General features: G+C 38.0%; 1 long non-coding RNA gene across 1 annotated transcript; it reads right to left on the bottom strand.

The window, feature by feature from the left end:
- Window positions 1-3,870: 3,870 nt before the first annotated feature.
- LOC142061093 (uncharacterized) lies at window positions 3,871-9,765 on the bottom strand. Its single transcript, XR_012662060.1, has 3 exons — window positions 9,707-9,765; window positions 8,901-8,942; window positions 3,871-3,952 (listed from the first exon to the last, which is right to left on the bottom strand). It is a non-coding gene; the product is annotated as an uncharacterized LOC142061093 (long non-coding RNA).
- Between the last annotated feature and the right edge of the window lie 214 nt (window positions 9,766-9,979).

Consider the following 9,979-nt stretch of genomic DNA (forward strand, 5'->3'; position numbering starts at 1 on the left):
ATAAGCGCTCACTATATGTAAAAAACCCCCTCAGTGTCCTGAGGCAGCATCATGGTATAGTTGCCAGATCACTGGCATTGCCCTTTTTCTGGTCCATCTGTAATTTAAATTATTATATAAAAACATGTCAGTCCTGTCAGTGCTCAGTATTTATATGAATCTCAGGTAGCTGTGTGTTTTGTGGTTTGTTTTTTTTAAGCATAGTATATTAAAAGAAACAAATTTTAAACACACACACATTCAGTACTATAAAAAAAAAAATCAAAGCACAGAACTCACTGCCAAAACTTAAGCTGCCTAAAAATACCTAAAGTACACTGAACACTCTTATTAGGAAACCTTCTTACTGATGAATCTTTCCTGTAGTTTCACAGATTTCCCCTTTTACATTTCCCTCTGATTCAGGATATAAAACGATCTTTTGTTTTATTGCCACTGCATACTGTAAGTGGGCTAGCAGAGTTTCTGCAACAGCAAATAAAATTTAATGTAATATAAAAGATTTGGACTTCAGGTTACCACTAAGCATTTCTTAGTTGCATTTCAGTTTTCAAATTTTATAAAACAAATTTCAGGTTTTGCGACATGTTACAAATTGTAGTATCTGCTAAGGCTTGGGTGGATAGTAATGATGATTAATGAGATATAGTTATTAGCACAGCAGTAAGATGGAGTAGGTGTGAGTAATTGTATTCTGTGGGAACTTAATCAGAATCCTCCAGCTCATGGGCATGAAAGTATTTTGTAATCACAACAATTAAAAGACAGAAAATCAACAGCATTTTAATGCAAGTTTCCTTCAAGATTTATTTAAAGAGGAAGAAATTTACACACAGACAACTATAGAAAATTAAAAATTGGGAATCAGTTACTTTCACAGAATCACAGGTGGGAAGGGACCTCAGGGATCATCTAGTCCAACCTTTCTAGGAAGAGTGCAGTCTAAACAAGATGGCCCAGCACCCTGTCCAGACGACTCTTGAAGGTGTCCAATGTGGCTGAGTCAACCACTTCCCTGGAGAGATTATTCCAATGGTTGACTGTCCTCAGTGTGAAAAATTTTCCTTCTGTGTCCAGTCAGAACCTCCCCAAGAGCAACTTGTGTCCATTCCCCCATGTCCGCTCCATGTGGCTCTGTGTAAAAAGGGAGTCTCCATCTTCTTGGTAGCTACCGCTTAAGTACTGGTACATGGAGATGAGATCCCCTGTAAGCCTCCTTTTCTCAAGGCTGAACAAACCCAGTTCTCCCAGCCTACCCTTGTATGGCAGTAACTTTGTTATTTTTCCTTTCCCGAGAATGAAACCTGCAGTACACTTTAGGATGATGTAGGCTCAAATGCAATGGGAAAGGATTCATACTTTAAGAATTACAACTTGGTTGCACAGACGTAAAAGAGATAGGGAAGACAGACAATGCATTTGAGGATGCCTCTTCATTGCTTTAGGGGAACAGCAGTCTCCATAATAGTCACAATATACTATTGGGGGAGGGGGAAGGAAGTTGTGAGCGTATACATAATGAAACAAAACTAGTGGGTGTAAAATAGCAGCTGGTTTCATTTATTTGCGCAGTTTATCTATAGTAGCAACCAAAGCCCCAGTATGCAAACAGCCTGGGCAGCCTGGGTGAAGGAATGCATTCCACAGCTCTGCAAATATTTCATATGAAGCAATACCCTTTTACTGGGATTAGTTGCCTTTCTCAAGACTAGGCTCAAAGGGATTTACAAAACCACTGCATACACACACTCAGAGTCATAGAGTAACTTCTTCATTGTTGTATGGACAATATGCTGCATAAGATAGACTTTTTCATCCCTTTCCTAGAAGAATCCTAAGGGACTGGTAATACGTGGGTTAAGCAGGTAGGATTATACAGCCTCATCTGACAAAAAGTGTTAAGTCTGTTTCAGGAAAAGAGATAATTAAGCCAACAGTTTGGCAAGTCAGACCCACAGTTCCTGGTTCTTGAGCAAGAAATATTCATTGTCAAGTGCTGGTATTTAATATAAAATACAATCAAGGCTAGATGACAAAAAACATTTACACATTTCAACAGGGAACTTGGCTTGGCATTGGACATGATGGTTTGCACAATGGTTGAGGGATACTGAGGCAAAGGATGTGTATTAGAATGCTCTCAAACTTATAAATCCTCAGTTGGTGCCTTCATTTTTAATGTGGAACAAAAACTTCAGCTTGTATGCAGAAAGATCAGTATGGGGGTGAAACATTGAGGAGTTTTTTAAATCCACTGTCTTTAAGTGAGACAAAACCCAGTAATTTAAAGAGCATTGTTTATACACAAAGGAAAAATCAAAGCTCAGAGATAAAGACATATATGAAGCTAATTTACATACTGTTTGAAACACTTCAGTGACTTCAACATCAAATTTCAAAGAATAAAAATTTAACAGTTCAGTTTCCTAATCTATTTCCTAGATCAAAAACCATATTTCAGCCAAGGGAACATTAAGGTTTGGATAGAAGCTCACCAAAATACATAACCCCATATTATAGATAAATATGTATATATATCTCCATGCACATATGCATAGATCCTCTGTTATATATTAATTGTCATACCTCATCTTTGTACCCCCTCAGAATTTTCAGGTTTGGGCCAAAGGCAGACACTTGCTCTGTTCCCTTTTAGCACTTCTGGCTTCCTACCAACTTCCTTTAGTTTACATTTTTCTATACTTTCTCTCAAGTATCTGAAAACACAGAATGTTAGCTGAGTACATAGCAACATAGAATGATCAAATGTCTGTAGAGATCACAAGTTTCCCACAATCGTATTACAAGTATAAATTCATACATATTATTTAACACATCATTCAGCACATATAGTCATCCGTATCTCCCCCTTTGCTCCAAAGAAAAGTGACATTTCAAAAAACCCCACCCTGCCTTAATAGGGTGAAATTCACACCTGCTATAATGCCATTATATACTTAATATTTTTACATTTGATTTGAACGTCTCTCCCTTTTCTACCAGCAGTATGTAGGGCTCTTTTTTAGAATGACTTGGAAAGACACGCTCCTTCCACATGAATGCTTTATACATTTCCTTCACCGCTCCCAGCGATGCCTTCATGTTTAAGCAGCTTCACTCTGAAGTTACTATACCTGTGCAACAGTTGCTCCTTGTGTAGCCCTTAATAATTCCTTCCCATCTGGATTATGCTGCTCTCATCTACTCTGCATAAGGCTACACCTTAAAAACCTAATAAAAGGAAGTTCATGTCAGTACAGCAAGGACTACTTCTGCACTGCTTGACTCAAAGCAATTTTTTTCATATGTTGGTTATGAACTACAAGTACTACACAGAATGGGTGTATCACCTCTTATCTTTTTTCCTCATGACTCCTTCTTCTGTGTACATACATGCCAACACATGGCCACAGCTGTCCATGTGCCTCAATTTGATATCCTTGATATAACAAGAGGTGTGACTGGCAGAATTCTGTGAGGGTTCAGAAACTCAGGGTATCTGCTCCTACTTAGAAATAGCACGAAATTATATTTTAGCCACAATTCAGAAGACATCTGCTTGACAGGGCCTTTGGTAGGGGATAAGGATATGCTTCCATTAATTAAGAACGTAGAAGAAAACTCTGTATACATCAAGTCAACTCCAATGGTAGGGTTTAGCCCAAAGCTGGATCTTGACTGAATTTGTCACAGGCCATGCAGAGATCCCAAGTGTGATGTAAACCACATTTCTGCAAAAGATCTCGTATTTCTTACCATTTCTCAAGAAGTTTCTTTGTGACAAGACAGATGTCAGTTGTGAAGGCAGCATTCAGCACAGAGTTAACTTGTTGCATTGAAGTTCCACTATTGCTTCCTGCTAAGCAGACGCAATAGAAGTCAGCAGACAAAAGACCCCAGTGGGCCTTGTAAAAATTCATTTACTAGTCCTGAACAGTACATGGGTGAATTCCTGTTGAAAGTTAAAGCAAGAAAGAAAAGCTTTATTGCCATTATTGTTATATAATTTATAGTATACTTCCTGGAGTCTGGATCCATTCTGATTAAAGAATGCATTGCTGGTGTCCTGCTTGATGTACCCTGTTCCTTTGCACTATTTGGCTGCATTTTATTCCACCAAGGTAAGATATGCAGTGAATGCAGGTTTTAAGGTTAGTTGTAATACTTGCCTTCATTTTCATTTTGAAAATTCCAAACTTGTGTCCTTTGCCCATGGCTAAAGGGCAGAATTATATTAATGGAACATAACTGTCATTTAATCTCTGCAAGACCACACACTGGCTTAGGCATGCAGTGAAGTATTCTTTAAAAGCTGGAATTCATGTGGGAGCCTCTAAGTAGACATAATATCACAATGCTTTTGTGTTTGGCCATGAAACGATGAACCGCTTACAAAAAATGCTCTGGAAGATGGTAGTGGCACAGTATCCCATACCAGTGCTGTGCAGTTACTGTCTTACCTTCATATCAAATTAAGTGCTATCATGTGAACGAACATCTCATCATTGATTTTCTCCTATGGGTTCATTCAAATAATGTATACTAATTTATATGTTGTTCAGAATATAGTAGAAGGATGTAACTTTAAGCTATACCTAGACTATTTCTATGGTTAGACCACTGTGATGATCAAACACCATTCAGATTTGCAAAGTCAGTCTTAAATGACTAACTTCACATGAAGAGATTCTTGCTTTTGTTTTACAAAGCATTATAGAAAAAATCTCTGCTCAAGAGTTGCACATCTTTTGCCTTCTCTTTCTCTTTGCTTCCTTCAACTTAATTCTAATAATTCTCCTTAATGTCTTGGGAAGATGACAGTCAAATTCCACCCAATGATTAGACATTCCCCCCAGGTTTGTGTTCTCTGGAACAATTTGAATTTTTTACCCTGAAGAAGAATATCAAAACAAGTAGATGTATCTAAAAAATACAGGAGGCATGTTCAAACAGTAATAACTCTCACACTTCATATGCACTACAAAGAAAACCACAGGATAATAGACACATCCAATTTCAAATATAAAATATGTATGTTTATGTACATATAATAATGACACGTGGGAATCAGGTAAAAGACTTTCATAATATAGAGGTGATAGACAGAAGGCTTGAAGAGTCCATGGATATTCTTCCCCTTTTTAAACAGGCATTTTTGTTCATAGCCCACCCAGAATTAGGTCACCTTTGAAAGTGTTCTTTGGCAGTGAATGTGCAATACACCCAAGGCAAGAGGACAAACATACTGCTGTTGCAGTTGCACTGCTGTACAGTTTGTCTCAATGAGGTGGGAGGAGGAGTATTTCAACTTCTCAGAAAAAAAAAAAAACATCGGAGTCTTTTTGTCTTTAATTGTGGCTCCAAAAAACTGAGAGGAAAATTTACAGTCCATAGGAACATTCAGCAGTAGCAGTACTTAACAGAAACACTACATCACGTATGATAAACAATAAATGTCCATTTATTTGCTCAATTTAGCTTTCATCATTACTAAATTAACCCTTGCAGCTGAATAATATGGCATCCTCTGCCTGAATATTTTCTACTATGTAGATCAGGGTAGTCAAGCTATGATCCAGAAGGTGAGCAATTCACAACTTAATTGGTTCTCATGTGGCCTACAGCCAATCATTTTTCATAGTTTGTGTGAATTGTAACTAGTTAACACAGAAGTATGCACTAATAGTTGGCCTGCCAAAAGCATTTCAAATATCTATTCAGCCTCAGAGTAAGAAAAATGTTTCCAGATCTTGTATAGATAAAGTTTACTTTGTGAACAGTTTTGTCAGCTGAAAACAATAATACATCCCATTAACTTGTCAGAGCTTCTACAGCAAAAAGAGCAGCCTTCTTGGGCCTGCTGTCAGAAAAGGCAGGTACACACTATCTAATTTCCTTCAGAGTCACCTGCTTCAGTTTGAACAGCCAACAAAGACATTTTATGACATCTGGGATGATTTTACCCATAGAATACTAGGGAGCATTCATACAATCCTTTCTGCTGACAAAAGTGTTGCAGACGACAGGAACAAAAAAAACAGGTTACGGGTGATAGCATATTCAATAGTCTCAGCGCAGCATTGCTAAGAGAATGCTGGGCTAGAGTTTAAGTAACTGCTAAAATAGTAAACTGATACATTGTTCTTCCACTTTTCATCTTATTGGGCTTGGTAAGACTACTGCAAAATTGATTGAGGGCATTTACATCCCTGTATGTTTTGTTTCATTGCATGGTATTGCCAAGGGAAATTTTTAAAACTTTAATATAGACATGACAACTATTCAAAGCACTGAAACTTTAGGCTTCAGTATCAGACAACAGGCTCACATGACCACCTGAAAATTTGAATTTAATTCTGAACTTAAACACTCTTCAGAAAAATCCTAAATTTGACACTTGCCTTTTCAAGCAAAGATTCTGAACACAATTTTTGAAGTTAAACACTACAGCTAAGCTGGTTTGACAGCTTGCCACTGCCAGAAGTGGGAGGTCCTTCTTGTTTCCCCACTCTTCTCTTTCCCAGCTTCATGTATCCCATCTCTTTGTACCTACTGTGGTTGTGGTCAGACCCTAGCTGAGCCAATGAAACTTGTTAATTCACCAGTAAAGAACCTTTTAGTCACCAGGCTGAGTTTGTCCTACACGGAGTCTGTTACTGCCAGAGCCTACATAAGTAGAGGGGCATACAGTCAGGAGAGAATAAAGAGTCTCCCCCTTTCAGCAAACAGTAAGACTGGCCAAAGCTATGATGCAACATCCCTCTCATTACTTACACACTGCAAAAAGCTGAATTTTCATTTGTAACCCAGAGCTTAAAACTTGTTTTGGCAAGTAGATTTTTTTCAGAGGATTGACTCCATAACTGTCCTTTAGCTAAATTAAGTTGCAGTTTCACAACCTTTTTCTTTGTGGGGGTTGGTTGGGACTCGAAATGCTGTTTTAACTATAAGCTGCCTCAGCAAGTACTGCTGCCAAGAAGAATTATCATGATATGCCCTTCTAGGGTCCTTCAAACAAATATAATGTTAATATGAGAGGTGACATAAGAACACACTTCCTTAAGGTGTCATAACTGAAATGTTATGGCATACATCCTAATCAGTTTAATACAGACCATATTGATCTAAAGACATGAGTTATTTATTTCAGGCACATGTACAGAAGGAGACAAAGCAATAGAAAGATATTAAACAATAAGGAGTCAAACTCTTGATTGGTTAATGGGTCATGCACTCATAGCTACTTAGCAGTATTTTAAAATACCCAGAGCAACTATTTCAGCCTCTGGATCTTTCAAATTACTTTTGGAATTTTATGTTTCCAAATCTTTTTAGAGTGATAGCTAAAGCACAGATGTAACAGCTGAGGAAAAAAGAATAGTACAGCACTATCCTTAAACTTTTTGTACCACCAATTTATGAGACAGAAACTGCTCTTGGACAAGAACATCAGCGTTTGTTTCCCAGAATATCACAAAAGCCTGATGGTACAAAAGACAGGCCTTTTCAACATATCAGATGCACAAGCATGTGTATTTTGGGTGTTCCCTTTAGGTAGTTCTGAACGTGCATCTATAGCAGTATGCACAGACATACCCTTTGAACAGCTGCTTTCTTTAAGCATAATTTTAGTCTTCTACAAAGTCATTCAGGTTTTCAAGAAAGGACTCCAATCTGATGGCTGGAATAGTCAATTTAGAAACATCCTGTCCCTATTTGTTAACCAGCTTTGCTCACTAATAAATACCATGCAGCCAGCTTTTTTCCTCCCCATCCCACCTTTTAATAACAAAAGTAGCCTCAGGCCACCAAGCCTTCCCCATCACCTGTTAATCTCCAGGAAACAGCTTCTTTCTCAATGGTTGTTGCTTAACTAATGCAACATATAATACCCTGCATGAATCAGCACTCAGCCTCTAGTAAGCTTCTGACTCTACTGTCCCTCCAGCTCCACAATATTGAATTTACTGATGAAGGTGTCAGGACTTCCATGTTGGGAGGTCATCCTAGAGCCCACATTTGCCTCTGATCCTTTCTTACCTCTTCCTTTGAATCTGCCTCTAGATTCTGGTAAATGCAATTAATTTCTATGATTTAGTTCATTCTGGTTATCAGAACTCATTACCTCTATATAGTTTTTGTTCTTCTTAGCTAGAAAGGTTATAGATAATGTTTCTGAAGTTTGGGGATTCAGGGTTTAGTCCCTGTATGACCTTATTAAACATCAAAATATTCTGTTGGTAGAGCCACTGAAAAGACAGCACTTCCAGTGAACAGAAAAAAATTTATCTTTCTCATCTGATCTTAGCAAGGAACTCCAGCGGATGATGGAAACAAAAGGACAGAAGGATCAATGGAACATTGTTAGGAACATTTTCCTCAACACCACAAATATATATTTATATATACACACATATATTTAAAAAGTACATTATGTAAGCATATATATACACTTTTTTTCCCCAAGAAGTTATTCAGAAGGGTGACCAAGGATGAAATCCCCTTCATGTTTTTGCTGGAGTTCTAACTTGTTCCTATAACACACTTTTATTTTGTTTTCCCCTCAATTTAATCAAGCAGAATGGCCTATGTGTAATAGAGATGCATCAGTCAGCAAGAACTTGTCTTCAACTGTTAATGCTTAAAAGCAGTGATGGCCCAGAAATCAGAAAAGGAGTCTCTGCTTCTTTTTTCCATTCTATTCTTGTAACTCCTCACTGTGCCAATCAGGAGGAACTACTCTAGTAATATTTTTTTTTTTTCAGTCATACGCATGATCTCATCCACCATCCTCAAGTGGTGAAGCTGCAGGCTGCATTTATTTAGCAGCCTCTAGTGGTTCACCATAGGAGCTACCCTAGGCTATAACTGTTGCAGTTGCAGCATGTACCTGCTCCTACCTTGCACAGTGCTGTCCAGGATGCTCTTGACCACATGCTGGCCTATGAACAAGGATGAAGAAAGGCAGTAGAAAGATAACAAGCCAGTAACATGGACCTACGCACCACAAAAGTTGATTTGATCCCAAAATATTTACATTCTTACAATGGCTTAAAGGAAATGCATAAAACCAAAGCAAAGAACGAAGAAATAGCCACAGGGTGTTTTATTTTTCCTAAGTGCAGTATGTGAAGGGAAGAAAAAATAAAATTCTGACAGTGATATTTATCTAGGACCTTATGGATTCATTCTTCAAAGATGCAACAAGTTTCCCATGCTAAACAGATGCAATATTTCCAAGATATCCCATATTCTAATGTGACAGTCTTCTAAGAATTCCTGTTCAATTTGCAACTTCAAAAATCTACAATCAGTGAACCTACAACAACACTATAGCAAATATAGCAATTGCTCACAGGAAAACTAGTGCACTAGGCAAGTCTTCTTAGCTGTTCTTTCATTTTAGCTAGAAGAGCTAGGTATTGGAGATCCCAGAGTCACAAGACTAGCTAGACTACCTTCTGAAATCTTTGGGAGACACTAATTGAAAAGATGGAGGCTTAAGGTATGCCTTGAGGATCAAAACTGAGGTTATTGCTGGGTATGATAAGCCCCAGTTTCTTTCCTTCTAATTGCACACTATTAGGAGTTAATTTGTGACACTGTGTCAGAAACAGTTAATGAAACTATCTGACCCAAGTGAGGTGGGTAACACAATGTTAAAAAATACCCTGTAGAGAATGAAATTGCAAAGGTAATAACTGACCTTTCAGCCATCTAGATTCAGAGACTGGGTAGTAAATTAGTCCAGTTGCTATTCTTTTACATATTCATCTTCACTGGAGTGGCTGATGTTTCCCTGAAAGAAGAATATTGCATGTGTGAGAAGGATGAGGCAGCATGCAGAAAAGCAGAACGGAGTCCATGCAAGAAATCTTGTTTCTGATCAGAACGTTTATTCCTGCTTCTTAGTGCAGGAGCTGCAGCACTGTGAGCTATTCACACAGTAATCCTTCCTCATTTACTAGATTGCCCACAG

This window comes from Phalacrocorax aristotelis, chromosome 8, assembly GCF_949628215.1.
Source record: "Phalacrocorax aristotelis chromosome 8, bGulAri2.1, whole genome shotgun sequence".
In the NCBI taxonomy this organism is placed as follows: Eukaryota; Metazoa; Chordata; class Aves; order Suliformes; family Phalacrocoracidae; genus Phalacrocorax; species Phalacrocorax aristotelis.